This window comes from Tachypleus tridentatus, chromosome 7 (assembly GCF_004210375.1).
Source record: "Tachypleus tridentatus isolate NWPU-2018 chromosome 7, ASM421037v1, whole genome shotgun sequence".
Lineage (NCBI taxonomy): Eukaryota > Metazoa > Arthropoda > Merostomata > Xiphosura > Limulidae > Tachypleus > Tachypleus tridentatus.
Window position 1 is genome coordinate 1,517,874 of NC_134831.1, and position 23,874 is coordinate 1,541,747.

Sequence of the window (23,874 nt, forward strand, 5' to 3'; positions counted from 1 at the left end):
CTACAAGATGCAGGAGGTTACGTTGACAAATAATTACATCCTGATTAAAAAAACAACGACTTCACATTTAACTGCTTCCTCTTCCTTGCGAAACATTGACTGCAGTTTACAACTACGCTGGACCTGATGGTAGTTTTGGGGCACTTGACTCACAATCTTAGGGTAGCGGGTTCGAATCTTACCAAACATGTTTGTCCTTTCAGCCGTGGGGGCGTTATAAGTTAAGACAATCCCACTATTTTTGGTAAAAGAGTAGCCCAAGAGTTGGCGGCGGGTGGTGATGATTAGCCGCCTTCCCTCTAGTCTTCCACTGCTAAATTAAAAACGGCTAGCGCAGTTAGCCCTCGTGTAGTTTTGCGCGAAATTAAAAAACAAACAAACACCGCAACTGAGTCTCATAATTTTGATTGTTCTCTTCTAAAACGCCAACAAACATGCAATTCCCTCCATTGAAGCCCCCCGCTAGTACAGCGGTATGTCTTCGGATTTACAACGCTACAATCAGGGGTTCAATTCCCCTCGGTGGGCTAAGCAGATAACCCTTTGTGGCTTTGCTATACGAAAAACTCACACACACTCTAAAACGCCAGGTGGTTAAGGCACTCGACTCGTAATCTGAGAGTTGCGAATTCGAATGCTCGCCCTTTCAGCTGTGTGAAACGTGACGGTCAATCCCACTATTCGTTGGTAAAAGAGTAGCCCAAGAGTTGGCGGTGGATGGTGATGACTAGCTGCCTTCCCTCTAGTTTTACTGCTAAATTAGGGACAGCTAGCGCAGGTATCCCTTGTGTAGCTTTGTGCGAAATTCAAAAACAAATAAACAACAAGAAAGGTTACGTAAACAATAAAGTTCAAATCTTGTTTGACGGTCAAGGTTACTGTCTTGTGAGGTCTTCCTGAAAGCCATGGCGCGGTATGCTGTTTATAATTTATAACTTAAAAAACTGGGCGGCTAAAAGAGCCGTTGAATTTGTTTCAGACATTCGAGCAAAGCTACATAACGACCAACTGCGCTAGCCGTCTGAAATGTTTAATTAACAGACTACAGGGAAGAATACTAGTCAACAGCACCCACCGCCAACTCTTGGGCTTTTCTAATCGAATAGTGAGATTTGAAAGTCACTCTTATAACGCACCCATGACTCCGAAAGTCCAGCACATTAACCACTAGGCCATTCTCAGAGGCGAGACAGACAGATTGGAGCATGGATGTATAAAAAGATCCGTCAATGCTCTAGTAAGGAGTTTATTATGTCTGCTTGCTTAAAAAAACAGTTGAAGGCTACAGAAAGAATCTTATCACGCTTCATTTTCAGTTTTCTTGAATTCTCTTTCGTAAGTGGTAAATACTTTATGAAGACACTTGTATTTTGTGCAAATTGACACATAAAAAATTGCATTTCGCGTGATCAATGAGTTTTGGATTAAGTGAACTACACGTGTTAGGCACCACGAATTTCTGTATTTTAAGTCCCTTTTTCTACGCCTCCTGGTTCAAAATGGGAACGTGTCAAACCTGTATTCAGTGGACGTGAAATATTTCTTCCTTCAGGCACGTGAGGACTAATGCTTTCCTGTCTCAGACAAGGCAACGACTTTAGGTTCTCATGAAGATTGTATGAACTACTAAACTCAAGACTGTTGTTCGTAATGAAGAAAAAAAAATCGATTTTTCATTGATTGAATGCAACAAAAGAAAAACAGTCTATCACTGTATAGATATATAGCCGATTGAGTATGTTGTATATCATAGAGGGCGTTATGGATATTGAAACTCAGCACAGCATGAAACTGAAAAAGTCGTCCAAGGTGAATTTTGGAAAGAGAAGTTACTGTCAAATAACAATATATGCGTTTCAACAAAATTGTAATAAGTTTATTTACATCCTGACAGAAACGTACAGCCATGTAAAGGTGCGATTCTAAGAGCTTATGAGCGGAGGCAAAGACGAATACGTAATGATATGTTAATCACATTACGTCTGCCATATCCAGTGCCGACGAGACCTTTCGCACGGTATCAAGGCTCGTCATATCGGTTGGGATACGACGTGGGATCGAAAACATCTTCTACACGAAATGAACGTTTTTAAGAGAACTTAACGTGTGGTATATTTTATGATGTTTAAAAAAACTTGTACTTATTTCTCCTAAAACACTGAAACGGTGACGTCATGTTTGAACAATGAAAATTTCACTTTCTTGATTAAGAAAAAAATCTTTAGCACATTTAAAAAAAATCATCCACATCCACCTTGAGTAACAGACGCACTCATCGATATTTTGTAAAGATTAAACGTTATTTATGAGATAACATTCCGATTAGTCAAAAATAATAAACTTCAACACTTTAATTCTATCATCTCTCCATCTGTCTGTACTCATCTATCCATTCATCGATCTAACGACATACATTCCTCTAACTATCTATTTACATACCATCCATTCATCTATAATCTATCTATCGAAAAAAGTTGGTGTTTTTCTTATCGCGAATCCAGATCGGACTATCTGCTGTATCCACTGAGGGGAATCAAACCCCTGATTTTAGCATTGTAAATCCGTAGACGTACCGCTGTCCCAGCTATCGAAACAAATAATGTAAGAAGTTTCAAATCGTTGGTTTTTCATATTTGAATGGGATGAATTCGTTTTAATCATTATGAACATTAGTTATAGTGAGGATGGATTGGACTCACTCCCTAGCTCAGAAGAATGCTAAGGAAATATCCCCACCTGTATGAAACAAGGGGTAAAGAGAAGTAGAAACACTTTAAGGGGAGAACTGTAACAAGAAACATACGATTATATGCAAAAATTAGTCTTAAATGGTAAAAATTGAAATTGCGACTACGTGACGGTGACTTTTCTTCTCTAATATATGGTATAAAATACTGTACTTGATTGTAGATTTCTTACAGGTTTTTTAAGACATACACACCTCGTCCCTTTCCAGCCTACACATTTCCATTTTAACCTGAGGGTCGCGGGTTCGAATCTGACCAAACATGCTCGCCCTTTCAGCCGTGGGGGCTTTATAATGTGACAGAAAATCCCACTATTCGTTGGTTAAAAGAGCAGCCCAAGAGTTGGCGGTGGGTGGTGATGACTAGCTGTCTTTCCTCTAGTCTTACACTACTAAATTAGGGACGGGTAAGCATATAGCCGTTGTGTGGTTTTGCGCGAAATTCAAAACAAACAAATTGGACTTATATACTAAATATTTATAGTATTAACTTATAAACCAAATGTTTGTAATATAAATTTACCAACCTGGACCCCAGACATGTAGGAGCAGGAAATGTCCATTAAAGCCAAAACTCTACTTATAAACCAACTCGTATTATGGATACAATTTGGCTTAAGTTTACTGAAACTTTTAGCAGCGTTAAAAAAATAAGAGTCGTTTTACAAAGCTACACTGTTATATGCGTGTAATTAACTAGTAATACTTTAAAGCTTTTAAAAGCAACCATTCTTGTACAAGGTTTTATTAATATAATACGTCAAGATCTAAGCTCATTATAAAATTTCTTCTAAGATGTAGCAAAGTAGGTTGTGAATTTTTTAATTTTGTTCATTGTGAATAATTTTAAAAAATACATCTTAGATATAGCAAAGTAGGTTATGAATTATCGAATTTTGTTTGTTGTGCGCTCTCCCCGCTAGTACAGCGGTAAGTCTACGGATTTATAACGCTAAAATCAGGGGTTCGATACCCCTCGATGGGCTCAGCTGATAGCCCGATGTGGCTATGCTATAAGAAAACCCAAACACACAAACGCATTGTTCGTTGTAAATCAGTATACAAAAATACAAGTAGCAAAGTGGATTATGAATTATGTTTGTTGTAAATTATTTAAAATACATCATAAATATAGGAACATAGCTTACAGGTGAATGTAGGTGTATATTTGTTTGTTGAAGATAAAGGTTGACACAGTTACTGCCATTTGATATTGTAACCATTCGCTGTCTTGTAACAGTTCAACAAAACTAACTTACGAACATGAGTTTGAAAATGTACATTAAAAATAAATAATTACTAAAAATCAATATTTTTTATATTACCCCTCAAATTACCAATTTGTTTGTATACTGTTTACTATCCATGGGGTCCAAATATCAGACTTTTGTGCAATGCAAACAAACCGAGTGAAATAACTCTTTTTTTTAAATGTAAAACAAATGGTGGTGGTAGTGGTAGAGGGGACTCCATCAGTAATAATTGTGGTGGTAGGGGTAGAGGGGACTCTATCAGTAATAACTGTGGTCAACAGTAGTACTTACTATATGTTTAGTTAGGCCCGGCATGGCCAAGCGTGCGACTCGTAATCTAAGGATCGCGGGTTCGCATCCTCATCGCGCCAAACATGCTCGCCCTTTCAGCCGTTGGGGCGTTATAATGTGACGGGCAATCCCACTATTCGTTGGTAAAAGAGTAGCCCAAGAGTTGGCGGTGGGTGGTGATGACTAGCTGCCTTCCCTCTAGTCTTACGGCTAGCACAGATAGCCCTCGAGTAGCTTTGTGCGAAATTCTAAAAAAAAAAAAAAAAAAAAAAAAGAATAACAGCTGTTTAAATAAAAGGGGTAGAAAGTGAACTTTCTTGACAATATACAGTTTCAGGTTCTACCCTTACTCACGATTATTCTATGACAATTAAAACTGTTCAAAGTGATATAGGGGCATTTTACGGCGCATATGTAGACGTTACAAATATAAATTAAGCCTACAATTTGTTATTATCACACGTATTTATATCGTCCAACATTAAGAGTCTAACTTGTATGATCATTGTTCTCTGCTTATTATTTCTAACGAAATTAAAAAAAAAAGTAACAGTAAAAAATGGTTCGTACCAATATTGTTGTTCTAACCAGAACAAAATTTATGACGTACGAACTGTGACTGTTATCACGTACACTCGTGAGTCCGCCATGCAGTGGGAGGTCGAATGCTGAGACATATACGTTTGAGTTCTTAATGTACAGTGACATCTGTCGTTGACGCTGGGAACCACCAGGGAAAAGTTTACAATTTTTATTTTATTTTTTTCTTTTATGTTTTTATTTCCATTTTTTAGTTTTCTTTATTGTAATGTTTCAAAACTTAAACCCACAACAATACCGCGAAATTGACAAACATAAGCGCAAACTTATTTGTTTCCATCTGTCAAGGAAATAAATGTAATTATAAAATTAAAAATGATAAAAAAATATAAACGCCTCATCGAACGATGCAAAGACTTTTAATACGTCGTTCTACATTCTCACTTCCTTGGATATTTTTCAAATTGGATAATTTAAGACTAAGCAGCAAATGGCGCCAATGATAATAAGCAATATTCTAAATAAACAGCTACTCAAGTGTGGCACAACATTGATAAATACAATCATTAGGGTGGAGGGAGCTTTCTCATACATCGGAAGAAACGATTCTTTAGATTTGTATATAAGCGTCCAGAAAAAAAACAACAACAAAGGACCAGTTGCTCCGTCTCCATTTTGAATAGTCTCCCATAATTAGAAGTTGGACAACGAGCACAGTTCAATTTCCTTTATATAACCCTTAAGGTTCTCTTGTCTTTCTACACTTCCAATCCTCATAACATTTAGTCACTTACTTAATACTGAATTTTGTATTGTTATTTTCATATTAAGATCCTTAATTAAGTTCTCTCTCAGCCTACAGACCTCAGGATTAAAGTTTTATATATTTCTTTCAGGTCATGGATCACTAAATCCATCATTATAGTTTTATATTCTTTTTCAGACTCTGGACTACTGAACTTGTGGTTATACTAGTTTTATTTATGTGCGTTGCATTGTGGTGTTGACATGAATATATTTTGCAGTTTATATAATAATTTCTTTTTTATTTCAATTTGATATTATTTAATAGATCAAAAGAGAAATATAAAAAATGTCTTTCGTTCATTAATACGTTATCTCTTTTCTTTAGAGCCAAGTGATTACAGTCGGAAGTTTACATGGTTATATCGACCTGCAAGCTTGAAAACAGATTAACCCTACACTTTTTTAAAGTAAATAATCTATGATCCATCCCCTTGTAATAATAATAATAAATGTTAGGGTATGCCGTGAATATTGTAAAGAATCTATGATCCGTCCGCTTGTAATAATAATAAATATTAGGGTATACAGTAACTAATGTAAATAATCTATGATCCATCCCCTTGTAATAATAATAAATGTCAGGGTATGCCGTGAATGTTGTAAAGAATCTATGATCCGTCCGCTTGTAATAATAATAAATATTAGGGTATACAGTAACTAATGTAAATAATCTATGATTCTTCAGCGTATAATAGTAATAAATATTAGAGTATATAGTGAAGGTACATAATCAACTTTTAAGCTAAAAATACACGTCTTATTTGTTTAATTACATAGTATCGGTTACAGATTATTTCAAGATATTGTTTTACGCATCTTTGTGGACCTACAGAGGTACCTCTGAGAACCATGAGACATCTTTGGTACAATTACCTTATACAACGGTGTTTGTGTTTTCTTATAGCAAAGCCACATCGAGCTATCTGCTGAATCCACCGAGAGGAATCGAATCCCTGATTTTCCCTGATTTTAGCGTTGTAAATCCATAGACTTATCGCTGTACCAGCGGGGTACCCCTTATATAATTAACTGGTCTAAGTAGTAAAAAATATATATAGCAATGGACAAAAAAAAACCAAAGTTATTAAAATTACGAAATATTCCCAGATATCAAGACGAGTGAAAAACAAAAACGAACTGAAATTATAAACTGTTGACCTTAGGATTCTTATATAAAAAAAAAAAAAAGTGGGCAAGAAGAAAACCAGCGAAATACTAGAAGACAAGGAGTACGTGTGTATGCGTATCCATAAGGACAGTGGTTGTATTGTTGGGAACCACGTGTGTAATAAAAAGCACGTGCGCTCTTCAGGTAGATTACGTTTCAGTCAATGATATCATTGGCTTTAATACTTAACTTTACTATCGCCCTCTAACGGCGGCCAGCTTAGATAACTAAAAGAAACTGAAGTTTCATTGTTTAAAAATTTAAAAAATGACCACTTGAGAATAATTAACCATACGGTCGGCTTATAAACCTAAATAGACCAAGTTTATATCTTATTTCATTTCCACAAAAGTAAAAAGGAAAAAATTTTACTGAGTGACATCCTTTTCTACAAGAGCCATTTATTAAACATAAGAGCTTTTAAATCTATGTCGTATAGACATTTTAAGAGCTGCTCTTCAACTGGACAACGTTGCGGTTTACAACAGGGACATACTTCGGAACGAATTTTCTGTCTATATTTGGGGGGGGGGTGATTCTTCAAGTTATAGTTGAGGCTTTCTTCGGATGCCGTTTCGCTTCTTAGTTGAGGTTTTTTTTCTCTCGAAGCGATCTTTCATTCTTTAACCAAGGTACCTTTAGGGCGTTTCCTTTATACCTAAAACCCTTTACAGGAAGTCGTTTCAGTTCCTATTCTGAGGACCTTCTCTTAATAAGAAGGAAGCCTTAGTATAGATACCAAAACTGTCCCATTACTGAAACAAGTAGTGTGTTACGACTTTCAACCAGAGGGAGTGTACTCAACCAAAAGGAGTGTACCCTGTCAGCCTATGCAGCTACTATTAAACAAACAGAAGAACTGACTGCTACAGTTATAATGCTTTCGGAGTTGAAAGTGCAGAATATGCTCAGATTCATATCGCGGCTTGAATCTTGGACTTTAGAAACTGCATGCCAGCACTGTAATACTGACACCACGCCCTCTACCGTATCCCAATCAAAACCTGTAGTGGAGTTTATGCATGGAATTTTGCTGTTGTTATTTTACTTTTTGTTATTAAAACCTAAGTCCTACGGTCTGGTGACATTTCGAAACTCCATCACCGAACATACTCTTCCTTTCACCGGTGGGGTATTATAATGTGAAGGCCAATCCCACCATTCGTTGGTACAAGAGTAGCCCAAGAGCTGACAGTGGATAGTGCTGAGTAGCTACTTTTCCTCTAGTCTATCACTGCTTAATTAGGGATAGCTAGTGCAGATAGCCCCCAATCAGCTTTGTGCGAAATTTAAAACAAAACAAACCAGTTTCAAAGAACATAAAAAGTAACCTTCACACGTTTTCGAACACTGTAAGTCAAATAAACACAACATAACCATAGAAAACACTCAAATACTAAATAAAGAAACAAACACAAACAAAGGCAAAATTAAAGAAGCCTTACTTATACTTACGTAGGATTTTAGAAGGATCCCTAGCTATACTGGAGAAACAGAACTATAACATATTATATCTACTGTATCCACTACTTAGTTTCAACTTTAATCAAATAACTAGAATATTTTGCCTCTATTTTATCCACCATTTAATTTCATCTATAATCAAATAACAAGAATATTTTACCTTTACTTTATCGACTATTTAATTTCATCTTTAATCAAATAACTAGAATATTTTACCTCTACTTTATCCACTATTTAACTTCATCTTTAATCAAATAACTAGAGTATTTTACCTCTACTTTATCGACTATTTAATTTCATCTTTAATCAAATAACTAGAGTATTTTACCTCTACTTTATCCACTATTTAATTTCACCTTTAATCAAATAACTAGTATATATTACCTCTACTTTATCCACTATTTAATTTCACCTTTAATCAAATAACTAGTATATTTTACCTCTACTTTATCCATTATTTAATTTCATCTTTAATCAAATAATTAGTATATTTTACCTCTACTTTATCCACTATTTAATTTCATCTTTAATCAAATAACTAGAATATTTTACCTCTACTTTATCCACTATTTAATTTCATCTTTAATCAAGAAACTAGTGCATTTTACCTCTACTTTATCCACTATTTATTTTCATCTTTAATCAAATAACTAGTATATTTTACCTATACTTTATCCACTATTTAATTTCGTCTTTAATCAAATAACTGAAATATTTTGCTTCTATTTTATCCACTATTTAATTTCATCTTTAATCAAATAACTAGTATATTTTACCTTTACTTTATCCACTATTTAATTTCATCTTTAATCAAATAACTAGAGTATTTTACCTATACTTTACCCACTATTTAATTTTATCTTTAATCAAATAACTAGAGTATTTTACCTCTACTTTATCCACTATTTAATTTCATCTTTAATCAAATAACTAGAATATTTTACTTCTACTTTATCCACTATTTAATTTCATCTTTAATAAAAAAACTAGTGCATTTTACCTCTACTTTATCCACTATTTATTTTCATCTTTAATCAAATAACTAGTATATTTTACCTCCACTTTATCCACTATTTAATTTCATCTTTAATAAAATACCTAGAATATTTTACTTCTACTTTATCCACTATTTGATTCCATATTTAATCAAATAACTAGAATATTTTATCTCTACTTTATCCACTATCTAATTTCCTCTTTAATCAAATAACTAGAACATTTTACCTCTGCTTTATCCACTATCTAATTTCATCTTTAATAAAATAAGTAGAATATTTTATCTCTACTTTATCCACTATTTAATTCCATCTTTGATCAAATAATTAGAATATTTTATCTCTACTTTATTCACTATTTAATTTCATCTTTACTGAAATTAAGTCAAATGGTAAGATCGGGGATCATCTCATATTCGATGTATTCTTTTATATCTTCATAAACGTTCATTTTAGTTTGTGGTATAATATGTTCGCGACGAACAATACGAACCACTTTTAACTTGGACCATATGGTTCAGGATGTTACATAATGGTGTTCTAGTGAGTTCCTTTGAAATAAAATGTGCTGTAAAAGTAGGAGTAAGTTTCGCAAGATAATATATCAGCGAATACTGTTTGAGACAGAAACTGATATTCATGGGTTGCGTGCATACCTGACTACATCGAAATAATTTACTTTTATTTCATTTTAAGATGTTGCCCCTTAAACTTCCGACCCCCTTTCCCAAGCGGCACAGTGGACTTATAATAAAACGGGTTTTCGCACCCGTGGCGGGCACAGCCGAGATAGCAAGAAGCAAACAAAACCTAAAAATCCTACGTTGGCCGAACTTAGTGAGATGCTATTAGGTTTATTGCCGAAATCATCATTAGGGTACTCAACTAATCAACCCATGCATTCAAATATTTATAAGTAGATAAGAATAGCATGCTTGATGTGCTATATTAACGGACAAGTTGATTTTTAGTTTCGCTCTCTGTATATAATTCACTATGCTTGAGTATATAGTATTTTAATACGTTTCTTTTTTGCCGACTGAACGAAAAGAAATCCAAATCCGGTTCTGTTTATTTTCAATTTCATGCAAAGCAACACGAGAATTATTTGCGCAGTGAAAAACTAGAGGGAAGATAGCTAGTACACACCACCCACCACCAACTCTTGGACCACTTTTTTCTTACCGGTGAATAGTGTGATTGATTGTACATTATAACATCCCTACGGCTGAAAGGGCGAGAAAGTTACAGATTTCGAGTCACTAATGAGGTCAAGAGACTGTAGAATTATCAGTAAAGGTTACAGCTTTGTCACTAATGACCAAGTTCTGTAGAATTATCAAAGGTTACAGTTTTGTCACTAATGACCAAGTTCTGTAGAATTATCAAAGGTTACAGTTTTGTCACTAATGACCAAGTTCTGTAGAATTATCAAAGGTTACAGTTTTGTCACTAATGACCAAGTTCTGTAGAATTATCAAAGGTTACAGTTTTGTCACTAATGACCAAGTTCTGTAGAATTATCAAAGGTTACAGTTTTGTCACTAATGACCAAGTTCTGTAGAATTATCAAAGGTTACAGTTTTGTCACTAATGACCAAGTTCTGTAGAATTATCAAAGGTTACAGTTTTGTCACTAATGACCAAGTTCTGTAGAATTATCAAAGGTTACAGTTTTGTCACTAATGACCAAGTTCTGTAGAATTATCAAAGGTTACAGTTTTGTCACTAATGACCAAGTTCTGTAGAATTATCAAAGGTTACAGTTTTGTCACTAATGACCAAGTTCTGTAGAATTATCAAAGGTTACAGTTTTGTCACTAATGACCAAGTTCTGTAGAATTATCAAAGGTTACAGTTTTGTCACTAATGACCAAGTTCTGTAGAATTATCAAAGGTTACAGTTTTGTCACTAATGACCAAGTTCTGTAGAATTATCAAAGGTTACAGTTTTGTCACTAATGACCAAGTTCTGTAGAATTATCAAAGGTTACAGTTTTGTCACTAATGACCAAGTTCTGTAGAATTATCAAAGGTTACAGTTTTGTCACTAATGACCAAGTTCTGTAGAATTATCAAAGGTTACAGTTTTGTCACTAATGACCAAGTTCTGTAGAATTATCAAAGGTTACAGTTTTGTCACTAATGACCAAGTTCTGTAGAATTATCAAAGGTTACAGTTTTGTCACTAATGACCAAGTTCTGTAGAATTATCAAAGGTTACAGTTTTGTCACTAATGACCAAGTTCTGTAGAATTATCAAAGGTTACAGTTTTGTCACTAATGACCAAGTTCTGTAGAATTATCAAAGGTTACAGTTTTGTCACTAATGACCAAGTTCTGTAGAATTATCAAAGGTTACAGTTTTGTCACTAATGACCAAGTTCTGTAGAATTATCAAAGGTTACAGTTTTGTCACTAATGACCAAGTTCTGTAGAATTATCAAAGGTTACAGTTTTGTCACTAATGACCAAGTTCTGTAGAATTATCAAAGGTTACAGTTTTGTCACTAATGACCAAGTTCTGTAGAATTATCAAAGGTTACAGTTTTGTCACTAATGACCAAGTTCTGTAGAATTATCAAAGGTTACAGTTTTGTCACTAATGACCAAGTTCTGTAGAATTATCAAAGGTTACAGTTTTGTCACTAATGACCAAGTTCTGTAGAATTATCAAAGGTTACAGTTTTGTCACTAATGACCAAGTTCTGTAGAATTATCAAAGGTTACAGTTTTGTCACTAATGACCAAGTTCTGTAGAATTATCAAAGGTTACAGTTTTGTCACTAATGACCAAGTTCTGTAGAATTATCAAAGGTTACAGTTTTGTCACTAATGACCAAGTTCTGTAGAATTATCAAAGGTTACAGTTTTGTCACTAATGACCAAGTTCTGTAGAATTATCAAAGGTTACAGTTTTGTCACTAATGACCAAGTTCTGTAGAATTATCAAAGGTTACAGTTTTGTCACTAATGACCAAGTTCTGTAGAATTATCAAAGGTTACAGTTTTGTCACTAATGACCAAGTTCTGTAGAATTATCAAAGGTTACAGTTTTGTCACTAATGACCAAGTTCTGTAGAATTATCAAAGGTTACAGTTTTGTCACTAATGACCAAGTTCTGTAGAATTATCAAAGGTTACAGTTTTGTCACTAATGACCAAGTTCTGTAGAATTATCAAAGGTTACAGTTTTGTCACTAATGACCAAGTTCTGTAGAATTATCAAAGGTTACAGTTTTGTCACTAATGACCAAGTTCTGTAGAATTATCAAAGGTTACAGTTTTGTCACTAATGACCAAGTTCTGTAGAATTATCAAAGGTTACAGTTTTGTCACTAATGACCAAGTTCTGTAGAATTATCAAAGGTTACAGTTTTGTCACTAATGACCAAGTTCTGTAGAATTATCAAAGGTTACAGTTTTGTCACTAATGACCAAGTTCTGTAGAATTATCAAAGGTTACAGTTTTGTCACTAATGACCAAGTTCTGTAGAATTATCAAAGGTTACAGTTTTGTCACTAATGACCAAGTTCTGTAGAATTATCAAAGGTTACAGTTTTGTCACTAATGACCAAGTTCTGTAGAATTATCAAAGGTTACAGTTTTGTCACTAATGACCAAGTTCTGTAGAATTATCAAAGGTTACAGTTTTGTCACTAATGACCAAGTTCTGTAGAATTATCAAAGGTTACAGTTTTGTCACTAATGACCAAGTTCTGTAGAATTATCAAAGGTTACAGTTTTGTCACTAATGACCAAGTTCTGTAGAATTATCAAAGGTTACAGTTTTGTCACTAATGACCAAGTTCTGTAGAATTATCAAAGGTTACAGTTTTGTCACTAATGACCAAGTTCTGTAGAATTATCAAAGGTTACAGTTTTGTCACTAATGACCAAGTTCTGTAGAATTATCAAAGGTTACAGTTTTGTCACTAATGACCAAGTTCTGTAGAATTATCAAAGGTTACAGTTTTGTCACTAATGACCAAGTTCTGTAGAATTATCAAAGGTTACAGTTTTGTCACTAATGACCAAGTTCTGTAGAATTATCAAAGGTTACAGTTTTGTCACTAATGACCAAGTTCTGTAGAATTATCAAAGGTTACAGTTTTGTCACTAATGACCAAGTTCTGTAGAATTATCAAAGGTTACAGTTTTGTCACTAATGACCAAGTTCTGTAGAATTATCAAAGGTTACAGTTTTGTCACTAATGACCAAGTTCTGTAGAATTATCAAAGGTTACAGTTTTGTCACTAATGACCAAGTTCTGTAGAATTATCAAAGGTTACAGTTTTGTCAAAGGTTAATGACCAAGTTCTGTAGAATTATCAAAGGTTACAGTTTTGTCACTAATGACCAAGTTCTGTAGAATTATCAAAGGTTACAGTTTTGTCACTAATGACCAAGTTCTGTAGAATTATCAAAGGTTACAGTTTTGTCACTAATGACCAAGTTCTGTAGAATTATCAAAGGTTACAGTTTTGTCACTAATGACCAAGTTCTGTAGAATTATCAAAGGTTACAGTTTTGTCACTAATGACCAAGTTCTGTAGAATTATCAAAGGTTACAGTTTTGTCACTAATGACCAAGTTCTGTAGAATTATCAAAGGTTACAGTTTTGTCACTAATGACCAAGTTCTGTAGAATTATCAAAGGTTACAGTTTTGTCACTAATGACCAAGTTCTGTAGAATTATCAAAGGTTACAGTTTTGTCACTAATGACCAAGTTCTGTAGAATTATCAAAGGTTACAGTTTTGTCACTAATGACCAAGTTCTGTAGAATTATCAAAGGTTACAGTTTTGTCACTAATGACCAAGTTCTGTAGAATTATCAAAGGTTACAGTTTTGTCACTAATGACCAAGTTCTGTAGAATTATCAAAGGTTACAGTTTTGTCACTAATGACCAAGTTCTGTAGAATTATCAAAGGTTACAGTTTTGTCACTAATGACCAAGTTCTGTAGAATTATCAAAGGTTACAGTTTTGTCACTAATGACCAAGTTCTGTAGAATTATCAAAGGTTACAGTTTTGTCACTAATGACCAAGTTCTGTAGAATTATCAAAGGTTACAGTTTTGTCACTAATGACCAAGTTCTGTAGAATTATCAAAGGTTACAGTTTTGTCACTAATGACCAAGTTCTGTAGAATTATCAAAGTTCAAGTTCTGTAGAATTATCAAAGGTTTTTGTCACTAATGACCAAGTTCTGTAGAATTATCAAAGGTTACAGTTTTGTCACTAATGACCAAGTTCTGTAGAATTATCAAAGGTTACAGTTTTGTCACTAATGACCAAGTTCTGTAGAATTATCAAAGGTTACAGTTTTGTCACTAATGACCAAGTTCTGTAGAATTATCAAAGGTTACAGTTTTGTCACTAATGACCAAGTTCTGTAGAATTATCAAAGGTTACAGTTTTGTCACTAATGACCAAGTTCTGTAGAATTACATCAAAGGTTACAGTTTTGTCACTAATGACCAAGTTCTGTAGAATTATCAAAGGTTACAGTTTTGTCACTAATGACCAAGTTCTGTAGAATTATCAAAGGTTACAGTTTTGTCACTAATGACCAAGTTCTGTAGAATTATCAAAGGTTACAGTTTTGTCACTAATGACCAAGTTCTGTAGAATTATCAAAGGTTACAGTTTTGTCACTAATGACCAAGTTCTGTAGAATTATCAAAGGTTACAGTTTTGTCACTAATGACCAAGTTCTGTAGAATTATCAAAGGTTACAGTTTTGTCACTAATGACCAAGTTCTGTAGAATTATCAAAGGTTACAGTTTTGTCACTAATGACCAAGTTCTGTAGAATTATCAAAGGTTACAGTTTTGTCACTAATGACCAAGTTCTGTAGAATTATCAAAGGTTACAGTTTTGTCACTAATGACCAAGTTCTGTAGAATTATCAAAGGTTACAGTTTTGTCACTAATGACCAAGTTCTGTAGAATTATCAAAGGTTACAGTTTTGTCACTAATGACCAAGTTCTGTAGAATTATCAAAGGTTACAGTTTTGTCACTAATGACCAAGTTCTGTAGAATTATCAAAGGTTACAGTTTTGTCACTAATGACCAAGTTCTGTAGAATTATCAAAGGTTACAGTTTTGTCACTAATGACCAAGTTCTGTAGAATTATCAAAGGTTACAGTTTTGTCACTAATGACCAAGTTCTGTAGAATTATCAAAGGTTACAGTTTTGTCACTAATGACCAAGTTCTGTAGAATTATCAAAGGTTACAGTTTTGTCACTAATGACCAAGTTCTGTAGAATTATCAAAGGTTACAGTTTTGTCACTAATGACCAAGTTCTGTAGAATTATCAAAGGTTACAGTTTTGTCACTAATGACCAAGTTCTGTAGAATTATCAAAGGTTACAGTTTTGTCACTAATGACCAAGTTCTGTAGAATTATCAAAGGTTACAGTTTTGTCACTAATGACCAAGTTCTGTAGAATTATCAAAGGTTACAGTTTTGTCACTAATGACCAAGTTCTGTAGAATTATCAAAGGTTACAGTTTTGTCACTAATGACCAAGTTCTGTAGAATTATCAAAGGTTACAGTTTTGTCACTAATGACCAAGTTCTGTAGAATTATCAAAGGTTACAGTTTTGTCACTAATGACCAAGTTCTGTAGAATTATCAAAGGTTACAGTTTTGTCACTAATGACCAAGTTCTGTAGAATTATCAAAGGTTACAGTTTTGTCAAACTAATGACCAAGTTCTGTAGAATTATCAAAGGTTACAGTTTTGTCACTAATGACCAAGTTCTGTAGAATTATCAAAGGTTACAGTTTTGTCACTAATGACCAAGTTCTGTAGAATTATCAAAGGTTACAGTTTTGTCACTAATGACCAAGTTCTGTAGAATTATCAAAGGTTACAGTTTTGTCACTAATGACCAAGTTCTGTAGAATTATCAAAGGTTACAGTTTTGTCACTAATGACCAAGTTCTGTAGAATTATCAAAGGTTACAGTTTTGTCACTAATGACCAAGTTCTGTAGAATTATCAAAGGTTACAGTTTTGTCACTAATGACCAAGTTCTGTAGAATTATCAAAGGTTACAGTTTTGTCACTAATGACCAAGTTCTGTAGAATTATCAAAGGTTACAGTTTTGTCACTAATGACCAAGTTCTGTAGAATTATCAAAGGTTACAGTTTTGTCACTAATGACCAAGTTCTGTAGAATTATCAAAGGTTACAGTTTTGTCACTAATGACCAAGTTCTGTAGAATTATCAAAGGTTACAGTTTTGTCACTAATGACCAAGTTCTGTAGAATTATCTAATGACCAAGGTTATCAAAGTTTTGTCACTAATGACCAAGTTCTGTAGAATTATCAAAGGTTACAGTTTTGTCACTAATGACCAAGTTCTGTAGAATTATCAAAGGTTACAGTTTTGTCACTAATGACCAAGTTCTGTAGAATTATCAAAGGTTACAGTTTTGTCACTAATGACCAAGTTCTGTAGAATTATCAAAGGTTACAGTTTTGTCACTAATGACCAAGTTCTGTAGAATTATCAAAGGTTACAGTTTTGTCACTAATGACCAAGTTCTGTAGAATTATCAAAGGTTACAGTTTTGTCACTAATGACCAAGTTCTGTAGAATTATCAAAGGTTACAGTTTTGTCACTAATGACCAAGTTCTGTAGAATTATCAAAGGTTACAGTTTTGTCACTAATGACCAAGTTCTGTAGAATTATCAAAGGTTACAGTTTTGTCACTAATGACCAAGTTCTGTAGAATTATCAAAGGTTACAGTTTTGTCACTAATGACCAAGTTCTGTAGAATTATCAAAGGTTACAGTTTTGTCACTAATGACCAAGTTCTGTAGAATTATCAAAGGTTACAGTTTTGTCACTAATGACCAAGTTCTGTAGAATTATCAAAGGTTACAGTTTTGTCACTAATGACCAAGTTCTGTAGAATTATCAAAGGTTACAGTTTTGTCACTAATGACCAAGTTCTGTAGAATTATCAAAGGTTACAGTTTTGTCACTAATGACCAAGTTCTGTAGAATTATCAAAGGTTACAGTTTTGTCACTAATGACCAAGTTCTGTAGAATTATCAAAGGTTACAGTTTTGTCACTAATGACCAAGTTCTGTAGAATTATCAAAGGTTACAGTTTTGTCACTAATGACCAAGTTCTGTAGAATTATCAAAGGTTACAGTTTTGTCACTAATGACCAAGTTCTGTAGAATTATCAAAGGTTACAGTTTTGTCACTAATGACCAAGTTCTGTAGAATTATCAAAGGTTACAGTTTTGTCACTAATGACCAAGTTCTGTAGAATTATCAAAGGTTACAGTTTTGTCACTAATGACCAAGTTCTGTAGAATTATCAAAGGTTACAGTTTTGTCACTAATGACCAAGTTCTGTAGAATTATCAAAGGTTACAGTTTTGTCACTAATGACCAAGTTCTGTAGAATTATCAAAGGTTACAGTTTTGTCACTAATGACCAAGTTCTGTAGAATTATCAAAGGTTACAGTTTTGTCACTAATGACCAAGTTCTGTAGAATTATCAAAGGTTACAGTTTTGTCACTAATGACCAAGTTCTGTAGAATTATCAAAGGTTACAGTTTTGTCACTAATGACCAAGTTCTGTAGAATTATCAAAGGTTACAGTTTTGTCACTAATGACCAAGTTCTGTAGAATTATCAAAGGTTACAGTTTTGTCACTAATGACCAAGTTCTGTAGAATTATCAAAGGTTACAGTTTTGTCACTAATGACCAAGTTCTGTAGAATTATCAAAGGTTACAGTTTTGTCACTAATGACCAAGTTCTGTAGAATTATCAAAGGTTACAGTTTTGTCACTAATGACCAAGTTCTGTAGAATTATCAAAGGTTACAGTTTTGTCACTAATGACCAAGTTCTGTAGAATTATCAAAGGTTACAGTTTTGTCACTAATGACCAAGTTCTGTAGAATTATCAAAGGTTACAGTTTTGTCACTAATGACCAAGTTCTGTAGAATTATCAAAGGTTACAGTTTTGTCACTAATGACCAAGTTCTGTAGAATTATCAAAGGTTACAGTTTTGTCACTAATGACCAAGTTCTGTAGAATTATCAAAGGTTACAGTTTTGTCACTAATGACCAAGTTCTGTAGAATTATCAAAGGTTACAGTTTTGTCACTAATGACCAAGTTCTGTAGAATTATCAAAGGTTACAGTTTTGTCACTAATGACCAAGTTCTGTAGAATTATCAAAGGTTACAGTTTTGTCACTAATGACCAAGTTCTGTAGAATTATCAAAGGTTACAGTTTTGTCACTAATGACCAAGTTCTGTAGAATTATCAAAGGTTACAGTTTTGTCACTAATGACCAAGTTCTGTAGAATTATCAAAGGTTACAGTTTTGTCACTAATGACCAAGTTCTGTAGAATTATCAAAGGTTACAGTTTTGTCACTAATGACCAAGTTCTGTAGAATTATCAAAGGTTACAGTTTTGTCACTAATGACCAAGTTCTGTAGAATTATCAAAGGTTACAGTTTTGTCACTAATGACCAAGTTCTGTAGAATTATCAAAGGTTACAGTTTTGTCACTAATGACCAAGTTCTGTAGAATTATCAAAGGTTACAGTTTTGTCACTAATGACCAAGTTCTGTAGAATTATCAAAGGTTACAGTTTTGTCACTAATGACCAAGTTCTGTAGAATTATCAAAGGTTACAGTTTTGTCACTAATGACCAAGTTCTGTAGAATTATCAAAGGTTACAGTTTTGTCACTAATGACCAAGTTCTGTAGAATTATCAAAGGTTACAGTTTTGTCACTAATGACCAAGTTCTGTAGAATTATCAAAGGTTACAGTTTTGTCACTAATGACCAAGTTCTGTAGAATTATCAAAGGTTACAGTTTTGTCACTAATGACCAAGTTCTGTAGAATTATCAAAGGTTACAGTTTTGTCACTAATGACCAAGTTCTGTAGAATTATCAAAGGTTACAGTTTTGTCACTAATGACCAAGTTCTGTAGAATTATCAAAGGTTACAGTTTTGTCACTAATGACCAAGTTCTGTAGAATTATCAAAGGTTACAGTTTTGTCACTAATGACCAAGTTCTGTAGAATTATCAAAGGTTACAGTTTTGTCACTAATGACCAAGTTCTGTAGAATTATCAAAGGTTACAGTTTTGTCACTAATGACCAAGTTCTGTAGAATTATCAAAGGTTACAGTTTTGTCACTAATGACCAAGTTCTGTAGAATTATCAAAGGTTACAGTTTTGTCACTAATGACCAAGTTCTGTAGAATTATCAAAGGTTACAGTTTTGTCACTAATGACCAAGTTCTGTAGAATTATCAAAGGTTACAGCTTTGTCACTAATGACCAAGTTCTGTAGAATTATCAAAGGTTACAGTTTTGTCACTAATGACCAAGTTCTGTAGAATTATCAAAGGTTACAGTTTTGTCACTAATGACCAAGTTCTGTAGAATTATCAAAGGTTACAGTTTTGTCACTAATGACCAAGTTCTGTAGAATTATCAAAGGTTACAGTTTTGTCACTAATGACCAAGTTCAAGTAGAATTATCAAAGGTTACAGTTTTGTCACTAATGACCAAGTTCTGTAGAATTATCAAAGGTTACAGTTTTGTCACTAATGACCAAGTTCTGTAGAATTATCAAAGGTTACAGTTTTGTCACTAATGACCAAGTTCTGTAGAATTATCAAAGGTTACAGTTTTGTCACTAATGACCAAGTTCTGTAGAATTATCAAAGGTTACAGTTTTGTCACTAATGACCAAGTTCTGTAGAATTATCAAAGGTTACAGTTTTGTCACTAATGACCAAGTTCTGTAGAATTATCAAAGGTTACAGTTTTGTCACTAATGACCAAGTTCTGTAGAATTATCAAAGGTTACAGTTTTGTCACTAATGACCAAGTTCTGTAGAATTATCAAAGGTTACAGTTTTGTCACTAATGACCAAGTTCTGTAGAATTATCAAAGGTTACAGTTTTGTCACTAATGACCAAGTTCTGTAGAATTATCAAAGGTTACAGTTTTGTCACTAATGACCAAGTTCTGTAGAATTATCAAAGGTTACAGTTTTGTCACTAATGACCAAGTTCTGTAGAATTATCAAAGGTTACAGTTTTGTCACTAATGACCAAGTTCTGTAGAATTATCAAAGGTTACAGTTTTGTCACTAATGACCAAGTTCTGTAGAATTATCAAAGGTTACAGTTTTGTCACTAATGACCAAGTTCTGTAGAATTATCAAAGGTTACAGTTTTGTCACTAATGACCAAGTTCTGTAGAATTATCAAAGGTTACAGTTTTGTCACTAATGACCAAGTTTTGTAGAATTATCAAAGGTTACATGACCAAGTTCTGTAGAATTATCAAAGGTTACAGTTTTGTCACTAATGACCAAGTTCTGTAGAAGGTTATCACTAATGACCAAGGTTATCAAAGGTTACAGTTTTGTCACTAATGACCAAGTTCTGTAGAATTATCAAAGGTTACAGTTTTGTCACTAATGACCAAGTTCTGTAGAATTATCAAAGGTTACAGTTTTGTCACTAATGACCAAGTTCTGTAGAATTATCAAAGGTTACAGTTTTGTCACTAATGACCAAGTTCTGTAGAATTATCAAAGGTTACAGTTTTGTCACTAATGACCAAGTTCTGTAGAATTATCAAAGGTTACAGTTTTGTCACTAATGACCAAGTTCTGTAGAATTATCAAAGGTTACAGTTTTGTCACTAATGACCAAGTTCTGTAGAATTATCAAAGGTTACAGTTTTGTCACTAATGACCAAGTTTAGAATTATCAAAGGTTTTTGTCACTAATGACCAAGTTCTGTAGAATTATCAAGTTACTGTAGAATTATCAAAGGTTACAGTTTTGTCACTAATGACCAAGTTCTGTAGAATTATCAAAGGTTACAGTTTTGTCACTAATGACCAAGTTCTGTAGAATTATCAAAGGTTACAGTTTTGTCATAATGACCAAGTTCTGTAGAATTAAAGGTTACAGTTTTGTCACTAATGACCAAGTTCTGTAGAATTATCAAAGGTTACAGTTTTGTCACTAATGACCAAGTTCTGTAGAATTATCAAAGGTTACAGTTTTGTCACTAATGACCAAGTTCTGTAGAATTATCAAAGGTTACAGTTTTGTCACTAATGACCAAGTTCTGTAGAATTATCAAAGGTTACAGTTTTGTCACTAATGACCAAGTTCTGTAGAATTATCAAAGGTTACAGTAGAATTTGTCACTAATGACCAAGTTCTGTAGAATTATCAAAGGTTACAGTTTTGTCACTAATGACCAAGTTCTGTAGAATTATCAAAGGTTACAGTTTTGTCACTAATGACCAAGTTCTGTAGAATTATCAAAGGTTACAGTTTTGTCACTAATGACCAAGTTCTGTAGAATTATCAAAGGTTACAGTTTTGTCACTAATGACCAAGTTCTGTAGAATTATCAAAGGTTACAGTTTTGTCACTAATGACCAAGTTCTGTAGAATTATCAAAGGTTACAGTTTTGTCACTAATGACCAAGTTCTGTAGAATTATCAAAGGTTACAGTTTTGTCACTAATGACCAAGTTCTGTAGAATTATCAAAGGTTACAGTTTTGTCACTAATGACCAAGTTCTGTAGTTACAGTTTTGTCACTAATGACCAAGTTCTGTAGAATTATCAAAGGTTACAGTTTTGTCACTAATGACCAAGTTTTGTCAAGTTCTGTAGAATTATCAAAGGTTACAGTTTTGTCACTAATGACCAAGTTCTGTAGAATTATCAAAGGTTACAGTTTTGTCACTAATGACCAAGTTCTGTAGAATTATCAAAGGTTACAGTTTTGTCACTAATGACCAAGTTCTGTAGAATTATCAAAGGTTACAGTTTTGTCACTAATGACCAAGTTCTTTAGAATTATCAAAGGTTACAATTTTGTCACTAATGACCAAGTTCTGTAGAATTATCAAAGGTTACAGTTTTGTCACTAATGACCAAGTTCTGTAGAATTATCAAAGGTTACAGTTTTGTCACTAATGACCAAGTTCTGTAGAATTATCAAAGGTTACAGTTTTGTCACTAATGACCAAGTTCTGTAGAATTATCAAAGGTTACAGTTTTGTCACTAATGACCAAGTTCTGTAGAATTATCAAAGGTTACAGTTTTGTCACTAATGACCAAGTTCTGTAGAATTATCAAAGGTTACAGTTTTGTCACTAATGACCAAGTTCTGTAGAATTATCAAAGGTTACAGTTTTGTCACTAATGACCAAGTTCTGTAGAATTATCAAAGGTTACAGTTTTGTCACTAATGACCAAGTTCTGTAGAATTATCAAAGGTTACAGTTTTGTCACTAATGACCAAGTTCTGTAGAATTATCAAAGGTTACAGTTTTGTCACTAATGACCAAGTTCTGTAGAATTATCAAAGGTTACAGTTTTGTCACTAATGACCAAGTTCTGTAGAATTATCAAAGGAATTATCAAGGTTACAGCTTTGTACAGTAGAATTATCAAAGGTTACAGTTTTGTCACCAATGACCAAGTTCTGTAGAATTATCAAAGGTTACAGTTTTGTCACTAATGACCAAGTTCTGTAGAATTATCAAAGGTTACAGTTTTGTCACTAATGACCAAGTTCTGTAGAATTATCAAAGGTTACAGTTTTGTCACTAATGACCAAGTTCTGTAGAATTATCAAAGGTTACAGTTTTGTCACTAATGACCAAGTTCTGTAGAATTATCAAAGGTTACAGTTTTGTCACTAATGACCAAGTTCTGTAGAATTATCAAAGGTTACAGTTTTGTCACTAATGACCAAGTTCTGTAGAATTATCAAAGGTTACAGTTTTGTCACTAATGACCAAGTTCTGTAGAATTATCAAAGGTTACAGTTTTGTCACTAATGACCAAGTTCTGTAGAATTATCAAAGGTTACAGTTTTGTCACTAATGACCAAGTTCTGTAGAATTATCAAAGGTTACAGTTTTGTCACTAATGACCAAGTTCTGTAGAATTATCAAAGGTTACAGTTTTGTCACTAATGACCAAGTTCTGTAGAATTATCAAAGGTTACAGTTTTGTCACTAATGACCAAGTTCTGTAGAATTATCAAAGGTTACAGTTTTGTCACTAATGACCAAGTTCTGTAGAATTATCAAAGGTTACAGTTTTGTCACTAATGACCAAGTTCTGTAGAATTATCAAAGGTTACAGTTTTGTCACTAATGACCAAGTTCTGTAGAATTATCAAAGGTTACAGTTTTGTCACTAATGACCAAGTTCTGTAGAATTATCAAAGGTTACAGTTTTGTCACTAATGACCAAGTTCTGTAGAATTATCAAAGGTTACAGTTTTGTCACTAATGACCAAGTTCTGTAGAATTATCAAAGGTTACAGTTTTGTCACTAATGACCAAGTTCTGTAGAATTATCAAAGGTTACAGTTTTGTCACTAATGACCAAGTTCTGTAGAATTATCAAAGGTCACTAATACCAAGTTCTTAGAATTATCAAAGGTTAAGTTTTGACCAAGTTCTGTAGAATTATCAAATGACCAAGGTTACAGTTTTGTCACTAATGACCAAG